At 34.5% G+C, this 12,892-nt stretch overlaps 1 protein-coding gene across 1 annotated transcript in view; it reads right to left on the reverse strand.

Annotated features, from left to right (window-relative positions):
* The window catches only part of CNTN5 (contactin 5), a 1,372,019-nt gene extending 1,360,408 nt beyond the window's left edge, over positions 1-11,611 (reverse strand). The window contains exon 1 of the mRNA XM_068554615.1: positions 11,269-11,611. The gene's annotated coding sequence lies outside the window, so the exon portion shown is untranslated. The remainder of the gene's footprint in view (positions 1-11,268) is intronic.
* Positions 11,612-12,892: the final 1,281 nt, after the last annotated feature.

The raw sequence follows: 12,892 nt of genomic DNA on the forward strand, positions 1-12,892 counted from the left end.
TTAAAGTAATTCTTGGATAGCACTCCACTCTTTATCAATGAAGGACTAGAAAAAACTGTAAGTATTTGTTGTTACTGGAAAGTAATTCCTCTACAAAACAATGTCTTTTTAAATTAATCCTTAATATGATGCTTCTATTATTTTTACCTAGGGAAAAAAGATTAATAAGAAGATGTATCTATTTGCATTTGTGTTTTCTTTTTTTCTCTTGAAAAACCTGAATTACCCTAGTCTGTTTGTTTGAAATGAAAGGATAAAAGAACCTAATGATAGAGTAATTTCTTCAGATAAAAAAGAAATTGATCTCAGACCATTTATCTAACATTGGCTAAAGGCAAACACTAAACAAATAAAGATTAACATTTGGAAAAGTTAGTTAATTTGAAAATAAATCAAGATAGTTGTCTTAACTTTTAAGCATCTATTAAAGTTGTAATATGTAGGAGACATCTGATGATGCAGAATATCTAAGGAGAAAAATAAGAATGAGAACGAGAACACTAAATCATTTCTTTCTTCTAAATTAGTATTAATCAGAACGACTACACAATATATTTTAATAGACAGCATTTCGATATTCAGTCTGGGAAAATCAACCATGTATTTATATCTAAAGCCTATTATCTTATAAGACAACTACATGTAAAAAAGATAAAGAGACACTTTTGTTTCAGGTGAAATATCAACTCCAGGCATTTTTAAAAGTATCTCATGATATGAATACTTACTTAATCACATCCTCATTGAACAGTATAAAATCGCTTTCTATCAGCTCCCTCTCCTGTCTGCTTTGTAGCTTTCTCCACCTTTCTTTTTTCCTCTGTCTCCAATATTTCCAGACCCAGTATAGTCTTACCACACTTGTTTGAAAGAGACTATTTTTTGTGAGATTTGTTTCTTCCATTTTTTTCTAATGTATCAAATCTTCTGCAATAATAAAATGATCTATATATATTGGAGGAAGTTGTTGATTGGTTGTACAGATACAAAGCATATACATATTTAAAGCATCATATTGATCATAAAAGTATGTTGATAATAACTCTTATTGTCAGAGTAGCCAAGCCAAAAAAGGTAATATATCAAAAATTACTTGTAGAAAAATGTATCTGTAAAATGTTTCAAACTGAAATCTTTTTATTTTTGCTATTAAATCTAATGACAATTCACAATTTAAAAGACTTCCGTTTCTATTTGTTTTAATGAATTAGCAGTAAATTAACATTTAATGATTATAACATGAGCCACTCTCACAATTTTTTTAATTAACAAGAACATAATAAAAATGGAAGAAGAAAATAATTGGGGGAACTTATTATTTTCAAATGAATATTTCCTATATCATTTTGCAATCACATGGGATTCAAAAACAATATTTGAAACATGTCCCTCTCCTACCAAAATAGAATCTATGCTCTAAATAATTTTGTAGAGGGACATTAAAGACTTCTTTTTTTTCAGGCAAATCAAAAGACAATAAAATAAAAAAGACCCAAATCAAGTAATCTCTTTAAATATGTGCAAGTAAAATTAAGACAATGAAAAGAAAAGAAAGCACCTATGAACAAATTTACAAGATTGTGCCAAGAAATTACATGAGTTTCCTCATACTTGGAAAACTGGAATGATTGTACCCATGTATATTTATACAAAATTCAAATGATTTTTCTGCCTTTAAATATTTCTTGAACCTAAGTAAAAAATGAGATTTTTGTAAGCAACTAGACCTAAAGATATGAAGAAAATGATTTTGCCTCCTGAATCTACAGTCTCATTTCCTTCTTTAAAAAAAAAAAAAAAAGTGAGGTAGTAGTCAGTATCATTCTTTTACAGGAAAAGAAATGAAATCTTAGAAAGGTTACCGTTTTGCTCAGGGAACCAAAAGGAAGCTGCTGAGCCAGAATCAAGCATGGGTGTAACAAGTCCATGTTCTTTCCATGGCCTCCCCATATGCCAGGAACATGATCTCTTGTCTCATTACCTCTGTTTGGTGGAATCTATCCTAAACTCACCTGTCCACACCTACAATTCTGTTTCAATTTTCCTCTTCACCAAAACCTCACATCACACACAGCCACTGAATTACAGTTGATCAAAACCTGAAAAGATATCCTTTACTTTCATTGATTTCACCTCCCTTGCTTGAGAGATTAATAAACTGAGGAAGTGACTTGTCCACGTCACAGCAAGGCAAAAAACTGGGGCTGAACCTCATCTTTTTTTTTTTTTAAATATTGGCTATATTCCCTGTGTTGTACAATATATCCTTGTAGCTTATTTTATTTATTTATTTATTTATTTTTGGCTGCGTTTGGTCTTCGTTGCTGCACACGGGCTTTCTCTAGTTGCAGTGAGTGGCGGCTGCTCTTTGTTGCGGTGCACAGGCTTCTCACTGCGGTGGCTTCTCTTGTTGCAAAGCCCGGGCGCGGGCTTCAGTAGTTGTGCCTCGTGGGCTCTAGAGCGCAGGCTCAGCAGTTGTGGTGCACAGGCTTAGCTGTTCCCCGGCATATGGGATCTTCCCAGACCAGGACTTGAACCCGTGTCCCCTGCATTGGCAGGCGGATTCTTAACCACTGCACCACCAGGGAAGCCCTGAACCTCATCTAATCTTAAAATAAATGGTTAACATCTTGCTTTCAACAAAATCCCAATTCTTCAATTGTCTCCCAGAATCCTTTACATTTCCTCATTTGACATATATTAACTTTGTTGCATTACAAAGAGTTCTTTCTTTATATTAATTAACCTTTCTACTTCCTTCCAAACATCCACCTCATTTCTGCCTCTCTTCTCACCAACTGAAAAAGAGTCTTTGTCAATCCATAACTGAAACGTCCTTCAAGTCCTAGTGTTTCTCATTTTGTCTGGAGAGTCAGCTTAATCCATCCCCACAAAGACCATTTCTGTTCCTCCAAGGTCCTTAGACTTGTATGACCAATATCTCAATAGCTATGCTTACTAGTACATTTTCTTAAGCTTCTTATTAAATTGTGTTCTGACTGACAATTTTCCACCTCTCCATTGTCAGGGATCAAACCTCTTACTTCCTCTGGATCCCCAAAAGTAAGTAGTACTGTAAACACTAATTTTGTAAGAAATGTCTATCCAAATAAATTACTCAGATAAAAAAGAAGATACACAGAATAATCTTTAAAGGATCATGGTCTATACATCTCAATATCACCTTCCACAGTTAGAACAGCATTGCATCTCATACAAAAACAAAATATTTTGGTAGATAATTTAAAGCTTATATGTTAGAATAGGAATTGAAGTAAAATCAAAATTTCTTCCCAGACTTGTTTTTGATGTTTCTAACACTGCCATTTTTGTTGTCATTGAAAAGTAGGTTTTTTCTTTTATATTATCACAACTGCATGACATTTACTATCCTAATTTTGCATGTAAGGAAAGGTTAAGTAACGTTTCTAAAATAACACAGCTAACAAATTGTAGAGCCAAGACTTAACCCTAAAATTAAAACACCAAATCCCCTAATCCATACTGCCTCTTTATATTAGATATATTACTATAATTATCAAAATAATATTTACTACCTGCTCTGTTGCTACTATGACTACTACTATCTGGAAGAGACTGTGTAAGCAAAGCTTCACAGCTTCACAGTTAATCCACCCCTGTAAAATAAGTATCACCAGCACCAGCACCATAAATATTCCATGCTTAATAACTGAAAGAAATCAAGCTTATTTATAACAACATATAAGAATTGCATATTTTCACAGCATCTAAGCCATGTTCGTTTTACCATAAATTTGTCTATATCATCAAGAGACTAGATGGGTCTAAGATACTAAAGTTAGCACTATAATGAGATGTAGAAAAACACAACATTCACTTGAAATGGTTAGGTGAATCTTGGAAGAAAAAGTACTTCAAAATAATTTAGGTACTAGGAAGAAAATGCAGCAATTAGCGAAAGAACGCTAGCATGAAATAATCTATGCGGGAAAGTCTCAGTAGGAGTAAACTAACAGCCGTCTCCAAAAGGAGAAATACTGAAAATTTGCATCTTAGCTGTATATACTATATAACTGCACATTTCACACTGAAGTGTATTCACCCTACGTGCTTATTTCCTCCACCAGCCCATGAACTACTTATTGCCCTTTATATTCTTACTTAACTACAACTGCCCACTATAGACCATTTGAGTGAGTGAAATAATGTAGAAATCGCTTTCAATGTGAAAAGAATTACGTTTTGTTAATTTTACTCACTGAGGTATATACCACCAAGACCACATTTGGGAATGAAAAACAAACAAATACAGTCATAAGTTTTCAAACACACTTATGGTAAATTTTCATGAAATCAACTCTGGATCACTTAACTTAAATCTCAAGTAACCACTCTTTCCTACTAAGGTTACTGCTCTTTGAAAACACTGAAAATTTCAAAGTAAGTTGTAGGTGAGTAAATATCTAAAGACAGTAAAAATTCAAAGAATATTAAGGACCATTTATACTTTGAAGTTGGAGAATATATTTTATATTTTCTACTAGGGTTATTTGCAAAGTTTGGTTATATTCATAGGGTAGAAAAAAACCTCAAATTAGCCATTAATCATTTCAGCCAGTCTTCCACCTCATCTTTAGTACATTAACTTGTCACCTTTAAATACTCAGTATTTAAAGGAAAAGAGAGTCTTAAAATATGAAGTCACCGCATAGGGACATACAAAAAGCTCTTGTCTTTGTCTAATACAAAGAAAAGTTTGAGAGAAGACATCTGTAAAAATAATATTATATCAGAAACCCAGCAACATATAATTGCCTTTCCACTGAGTTGCACTGTGCCAATTTTACAGTGTATCATGTTCAGCTCTACAGAAGAAAATTTTTAGCATATATTCATTCTAAAATAATTTACATCATGTTATTAAAATTAAGCATAGAGGAACTTTGGTTCAGATACATTGATAACTAAATACTATTACAGGCTCAAATTTGCTCTCTGTTTAATTCCTTTATTATTATAACAGTAAAACTAGAATTTATATAAAAGTTGATATTTGAGTTATAAAATTCAGAGAAATACTGCCTATTTCTAGAGAACTTCTACTTCACTTTCTGCTTTGCATTTTATTAAATGCTAAAATTGTTATAGCCCTAAGGAAGCCCATGATTTAAATTTTTTCCTAACTTGTCAATTCACAGGAATATTTTCTCCTCACATTTCTCATTGATTTTCTATTTTGCTTAGTGTCCCATTAAACATGTATTACTGAAAAAAACAACTGCCAATACAGAAAAAAAGTATTAACAAAAGAAATGGATAGTCCTTTATAAATATACAGCGGAAAAAATCAATTACATTTCTTTTCCTACTTGGGTTCGCAGGTTTCTTCACTGAAACTGTCAAAAACCTTCTCCCTTTTGATTTAGCTGCTGAGTGCACACTAAGTTCATTGTGAAAAAGTTCACATCTAGCAATTAAGTCGTCTAGACATTCAGTTTTTCGTTAAGAGAATATGGGTATAGCTGTTTCCTCTGAGTTAATATAATTGGATTTTTAGTTTTCTAGTCTTAAAAGACAATGTTTTACAGATAACTAGTGGCAAAAAAATATTACATATACTTATGTCCTAATCTTGATTTGAGTAGGTATCAAAATAATTAAGATTTTCACAGCAAGAAAAACGTATAAACTATAAAAATCTCTGACCTAGACATTAAAGAGAACTGGGTTCTAATTCCATCTTTTCCACCAAATGTTAAACATGACACTTCACCTCTTTTTATCTTTATTACTCTTCACATTAAATAAGTGAAAATACGAGCTCCGTTAAGACTCCCTCCAACACTAAATGGTATTGTCACCTTTTTTCTAAGCGTCCTAATAATTTATTTACCATCAATAACTCATGTGATTTGTGCTTATATTTAATGACATGCTTACTTTAGCATTAGAAACTCTCATTCACTAGCTCACGCACTGTCATTAGAATAATGGCACTGAAAGAGGAAGAGTGTCAAATTATGAAGTTTAAGGTATCAATTAATAAAAGACATAACTTTTGAATTTCTTATCTTTAAATATACTCAAAATTGACAAAATTAATCATCATTAACAAATAGTTTTATTAATTTTTTAACATAAGAGACTAGATTAAGCTAGTCTATATCTTTTAGATAAGAATATAAAGAGGAAAGTTTCAAAATAACAAAATAAGACAAAACCAAAATCTAACTGAGATTAAATATGAGGCTTTTCTAATGTTTTCAGAAATACTGGGGTGCGGGGGCACTTAAATTTGTTTAGGTGCCCAGGAAACAATTTTACATTTAATGACTATGAAAAGTCAATTAAATAAAAATTTATTTCTAGAAAACAAGAATTCTTTTTTAAATTCCTACTGTAACCTGTATTTTCCAATTAATATTCATCTTCGTCATCAGGGATTTCATATTATTCTGTCATTTTAGGGGCTATAAAGTACAATAGTATCTTATCAAATACTGTATCATTTAAAACTCAATTCTTGTATTAAACTGAAATGGGAGAACTTAGGATAATTAAAATTAAACTCTTTGTTACCTTTACTTTCAGAAAATTTTGTTCTTTAATACATATAAACATGAAATTAAATATATGAGAAAATAAAGATGAAAGTTCATATATTTAAAAGTAAATTTTTCACCAAATAAATGTACCATTTCTCTACTAGTTATCTCCTAAACACAAACTACTGCAACTAGTGAAATATTTGTGAAAATACATTAAGAATCTTGCTTATGACTCTAGACATTATAACTATAATTACCCTATTATGAAATCTCTCTCAATAAGAGCCCCTTAATTTTTTTTAGCCTCATGATGAATGTTTCTGCCAATATTATGACTATCGAGAGAAAGAGAATTTCAATCTACCTTTTATCACCTAACTGATCAGCAAAATTTCTCTTCCTAAACTCCATATGCTATAGTTACTCTACTGGATCATAATGGGAAATGAGATGATTTCCTTCTTGAGCATTTAGTAGCTAGAAGAATGATAAGGATCAGATTCTTATCCCCCCTCATAAAATGTTTATGCATATAATTACACTTTGCCAGTCAACAGTCACAAACAAGAGTTTTTGATCACTCAGATGAATGAAATACTTTCACCTTCCTCCTTGCCCGATATACAATTGCTCAAATTTTGGATAACGTTCAAATTAGCCACTTTAACCCTTAAGCAGGTCTATATTTTAGAGTAAAGACACAAACTATAAAGGTATGTTTGTGGGGAAGCTTATACAAATACCTAATACTTTGTTTTCTATCAAAACTGCAACTTTTTTGGTTTATACAAGTGAATATAAGAAATATTTGGAACCATGACTGGAGTAAGAGTAACTGTGCAAGTCCTACCAGATCTTTTAAGAGAAGTCCACTTGTTAAAAATAAATAAAAAGTGGTATCCACAGGGAAGCAAGTTATTTAGGTCATTATGGATTTTTAAGGGACCAGAAAACGAGAAGAAAAATCTGTTTTGCAACTGTGTTGTTAAATGCATTCAATAAAACATTTTTGGAATTGTTTAAAAATGACAGTGATCACAAGGAATTCCAGCTCAAGAAACGCATGGTAAAATAACATGACTGTACTTTCTAAAGTTTCTCACAAATGAAAAATCTCACACTAGTTTATATTAGATTAAGAAGTGGTGGATTCATTGATTTTTTGATTTCCACAAAAAGGACAGAACTTTGATTTATTTTTCAGAATTACTTTATTGCCTATTTCTGGAGTTCCACTTCCCTGTACTAGAGAAAAGACGAGCTTCCATATTTTGGCTGACTCTTAAGTCTTATAAGCTCATGTTTCCATTGAAACATTTAAGAAGTCTGTAAGGTCAAAAATACAATATGTGATACTCTGTAATATGAATTAAAGACTGTGTTTTAACTTAAGGGGTTGATAAGGATGAAAATGCTCAATATTTAGCTTATACACATATTTACAACAGGTAAAACATAAATGAAGTTAAATACATAGTCATATCAAGTTCATGGGAAATAATTTAATACCACCACACAACTTAAAAAAATTTAATATCTTCCTAAAAAGTAAATATATAATAAAGCCATTTAAAAAATTCTTCCCATATCCACTGTATCAGTGAAACACTACCAAATTTGTTTTATTCATTTTCATGAAAATAATTAACAAGAAAACTGTTCAAAGTATCTGGGAAGACTATAAACGGATAATATTCCATTTACCACAATCTTTCTACTGTTATACACTTGAATATCAAAAAATATAGAAGAGGAGATATTAATTGAAAGGGTCTGGGCAGAGACATGGGATATTGTTCATAATAGTTTTTAATCCTAAATATTAAGTGTTACAGAGTTTTTATATACTTCATTACTTTTTAAATGCACCAGTCTCTAATGTAGAGCTATTGATCACAGATGCTCAGAAAACAGACCTCGCAGAGATTCTACCGCTTTGAGCTTCCGACCAGCCTCTTTCCTGCTATAAAGTGCTAAAAAGTTCATGTAACATATAAGCACAGCCTTGTAACACTAATTTAAAAAATCTTGTCAGAAATACAAACCTCTCTTACTTTATGTTTGTATCTTCAGTAATAAGAAATGAATAAATCTGAGCTCTTGAAGTCAGAATTTTGAGACACCAAATTATATAAATGTATGGGTCTATTTAAATTAAGAGAAATAAATTTCCAACCTCTCAGTAAACAAATTTTTTAAACATATTTAAAAAGAGAGACAATTCAAAGACTACAGGTAAGCAAAATATGTGTGGTAGGTTGGATTCAGCATATCACTATATTTTAAGCATCTTGGCCTCAACAAATTCCTAAATTAGTTTTTAATGGATGGGGAACAGTAAACTCTGCTATAAAACTTTGTCTTAGCCAATCAAACTTAAATATAGTTAAATCAACTTTAACCTATTACAGCCATCCAGACAAGTTTTCACTTTTTTTAATTTCATAAAATTATATCTTTGTTTTAGCTAGAAGTAAGACAAACTCCCAAAATGACTTGGCTAGCATAGCATGCCCTTACTTTCTCCATCTAGATAGCCCTCTATCCTTTACTGACACCCTCTGGTCCTGATCACTAAGTCACTTTTGACATTAAACCACACTCCAACCTCTTCCCTGAAATATAAATATATAAAGAAATATATATTAACCAGACCTGGTCCATTTTTAATAGATAGTGTTACTTAATTGGACACATAAGATTAAACTTTCATAAGAAACTAATTTTAATTATTTTTTAAAATAAACATAGCTTATGTGTACATTCAAGGTGTGATTTTTCATCTTCCTAACTTAATAAAGATTTCAGACCACCTAATAGTTGACGTATTGCTCACTTTGGGAAACACTAAGGTATTTCAGCAATCCATTTAAAAATCCCACGACTGTAGCTTTTCAGATCTATTTTCAAATGCATCCTCCCATGCATGTGCCTCAGAATTTACAGGCAAAATCTGGCATTTAGTTAATCTATTGGGGTAATGTTCTTTTTTCTAACTTTTGAGAGTTCAAACTTTCTATCAGTTGTATATGGAATCAAAGAGAAATTAAAATGAAGTTTTCCCTCCTCATATTTTAGTTTTCAGAAGTTTTAAGTAAGAACAATTTAAAAGCTCCACCAATCCCTGCACAAAACATTGGCACTTACATTGTAACAAGCATTTCACTGATTTTCTGTTTTCAAATATGCTTTAATACCATCTCACCACACTCCAGCTACGTTACTTTTCTATTTTATTTTTTATATCACATTTCCTTTTTTAACTTTTAACTTTGAATTTTGTTCTTTGTTTCCTTCACTAGCCTTACTTGGTCTTTATAACATCTTTTATTTTTTAATCATTTGTTTTATGTAATGTATTGTTGCATAGTCATATTGTTTATTTCCACTTGAATCAAAAGAACATATACCTGTCAAGTTTGAGATTCAATATACTGGTCCACATAAAACTTATACTAATTTGAATATGAAGTAGGAAAATATGCCAAGAAACATTTGCGAGTGGCTTAAAACTGATTACAGGCACTTTGAAAAAAATAATGACCTAATCATTACTAATTCTTTTATGTTTAAGGTCACGATATTAATCACGATGAACTCTTTTAAGCTTGCCGTGATAGTCATAAGTTATTTTGGCAGTCCTGTTGTAGTTCAACAGTAATCAAAAATACCTCTATTAATTTTAAAATTGGATCACTATTTATTTGTTTGTAGCTTTTAATGCTAGTATCCTAATGTATATCTCTTTCTTTCATCCTTATTTCCAGCTAAAATTGAGAATCAAGGTAGAAGTTTGCCATCTCTATATGATTTTATCTTTTAACTTAAGGAAAAAACTTGATGAACTGAACACAGGTAAGGCACTTCACATACAACAGTTTAAAAGTTTTTTTTTTTTGCTTCCAAACCTGTACTTTAATTAGCGCATTGATTACATTTTTCATGACAGAGAGGTTATGAAATGTAAAAATAAAATAATTCTAAAATAAATAAGGGATTCTTGGCTTTTCAAAATAAAGTTAATTAAAACAACTTAAAATTTTTGAGGTTGTTGTACACTATGTTCATATATATGCAAATTAATATCCTCTCCCATTTTCCAATAAAAAACTCAACAAGGATGTCTGAACAAATTTTTATAATCTTTTAAAATATCTGTCACATTCGTACACAACATTGAGAAAACACCTCACCATAATCCAAGATACTGTTTTTTCAGTCTCTCGAACTTTGTAGAACTCCACTTACAGAGCATTCCTACTGAATTTAACAAGTTATTGCACTGCCAAATGCCCAGTTATCTGGGCTCTATCCTCACAACCACACTCCCCAGTCACAAGACATACATCCAGTAGCTGAGAAAGACATCCTATTTTTTGAACATTTAGTTTCTTTTGCAGAAAAAATCTTACCCTCTCCTCGCATCTGTCACCTTACAGTTTAGCTGTAGGAATTGTTTACTCTCATTCTGGATGACATTACAAGATAACACAAATAGGTTATATTTAGTCTTGCCTCAACTTTTCTGACCTGAAATCCCAGCAGAGAAAAATAACATGTTTGATTGAAAACACAAAAACAACAACAAGCAGCTTTATGTGACAGTTTTAAAATTCTGGCAACACGGCAAGAAAGGATGGCTTTGCAGAAGCGAGCGTGTCACAAACTGTCAGCGCCTGGGAGACCAAGTGCACAATCACAGACAGCAGTCACCGGCGAAGGAATGCCAGCCACTTACCAAGCAGACGCCAGACTCCCCCGTCCTTCGTCCGTGACTCTCAATTCCCGTCTCCCATCCTCCTGCCCGTCGGCACAGTTCAAATGGAGCAGTTGCTCGGGTCCTCCCCAGCCTGTGGCAGAAGACAACTGCCGAGTTTTTAATCCTTCAGAGGGAATCCTCCACCTCGCCCGGCCGCTCCCTGAGGAGGGGACCCAGGTAACACATCCTTCCCGCCGGGCGCTTTCACTGCACTTTGGAGGCCGCCTCCTCGTAGTCACGCTCCTCAGCTCGGTAGTCGGTTATATTCGGAAGTAGGTGCGGCGCCTCCTCCGGCTGGAGCGTTTGGGGCCCTAGCGTTCCGGCCAATGCGTCCGCGCCGCCCGCGCGCAGAGCCTCTGACTGGCTGTGCGGCCCCGCGCGGCCCGCGGCCCGCCCCCGCCCCCGCCCCACCGCCGCCCGCGCCTCCCCGCCGCCAGGCTTCAGTTAGTGCGTCCCGGGGCGTGTAGGTCCCTTTGCCTCTAGAAGGGTTTTCTCTGAGCCTCTACGCGTCTCGCTAGTCTGCTGCTATTTCCCTCCGCGCCGAACTCCGGATCCCGCCCCGCCCCCGTTTTCTGACCCGCAACATTCCCGAATTTCAAGCACAGATTCCAGCGCAGACGCGACGGCGACAGACCGCACGGGGCATCTCGGATGAGTCCCTTGCGCTCTCGCTGGCTGCCGTCTCTCTTCTCTACGATTCCCAGAGTCAGGCGCCTTTACCTCCCGCGGCAGCACCGACTGCTGCGTTCCCTGAGGTTGGCTCGAGAGTGGACTTAACCACTTTGGAGAAATTCCTCAGGTCCTGCCTTGGAAGCACTTCTCTTTGTTTATACACTTGCGAGTTTTATCTCTGGACTGTTAGACTCTCTGTTTTTATTTCTCCTTGATTCCCCACCCGTCCCGGGGTCACTTCTAAATAAGCTAAGGAAGTAGTCGGCTTAGTCTCAGACAGCAGCCCCTTTCTTTTCTGAATTTTTATAGCGCAATGGATGTAATTGGAAACAACACAGGTAGTAAATCCACAGTGTGGCAGCTTTAGTGCCATTGTTCAGCCAGTCCTCCTACTTTTCCTCTCTCTGAGTCCTTCTCTAATTATCTCCATTCCTTTGATGTAATTGTTTGTTAAATTCTGTTACATTTCTTTTGCAATATATTTCCATAGATCATGGAGTTAGCACCCGTCCCTAATGGGAAGGCAATCCCACATACTGTTTGCTATTTCTGTACGTCCATCTCTGAAACTGTGTGAGAGCCTCGGGTCACACCCGCTGCCGGCTGGTGTGCGCTTTTCATGTGCGTTTGAGTCCAGCCTGACCCTGCACTGAAGCTGTTTCTTCTCCTCACTTAATCCCCCGATGGGGTCTCACTGGATCTAATTGGCAAGGAGAGTACAGTGCCATGCAGCCTGTAGCTGGAAGCCTTCCTACCACTAGATCTGTGTTCTTGATTTTGCAGCTTTTCTGGTAATTAAAGTTAGTCATTTTCATGTTTCTTGGCTTCTTCTCATTCATCCACACATGTTGTACAAACAGCCAGTCTCTGCTTTTAATGGCTACCCTCAGGATCTGGGCTGATTTCTTGTTCCATAGCAAAGACAAATTTG

The sequence above is a fragment of the Eschrichtius robustus genome, chromosome 11, assembly GCF_028021215.1.
Source record: "Eschrichtius robustus isolate mEscRob2 chromosome 11, mEscRob2.pri, whole genome shotgun sequence".
Lineage (NCBI taxonomy): Eukaryota > Metazoa > Chordata > Mammalia > Artiodactyla > Eschrichtiidae > Eschrichtius > Eschrichtius robustus.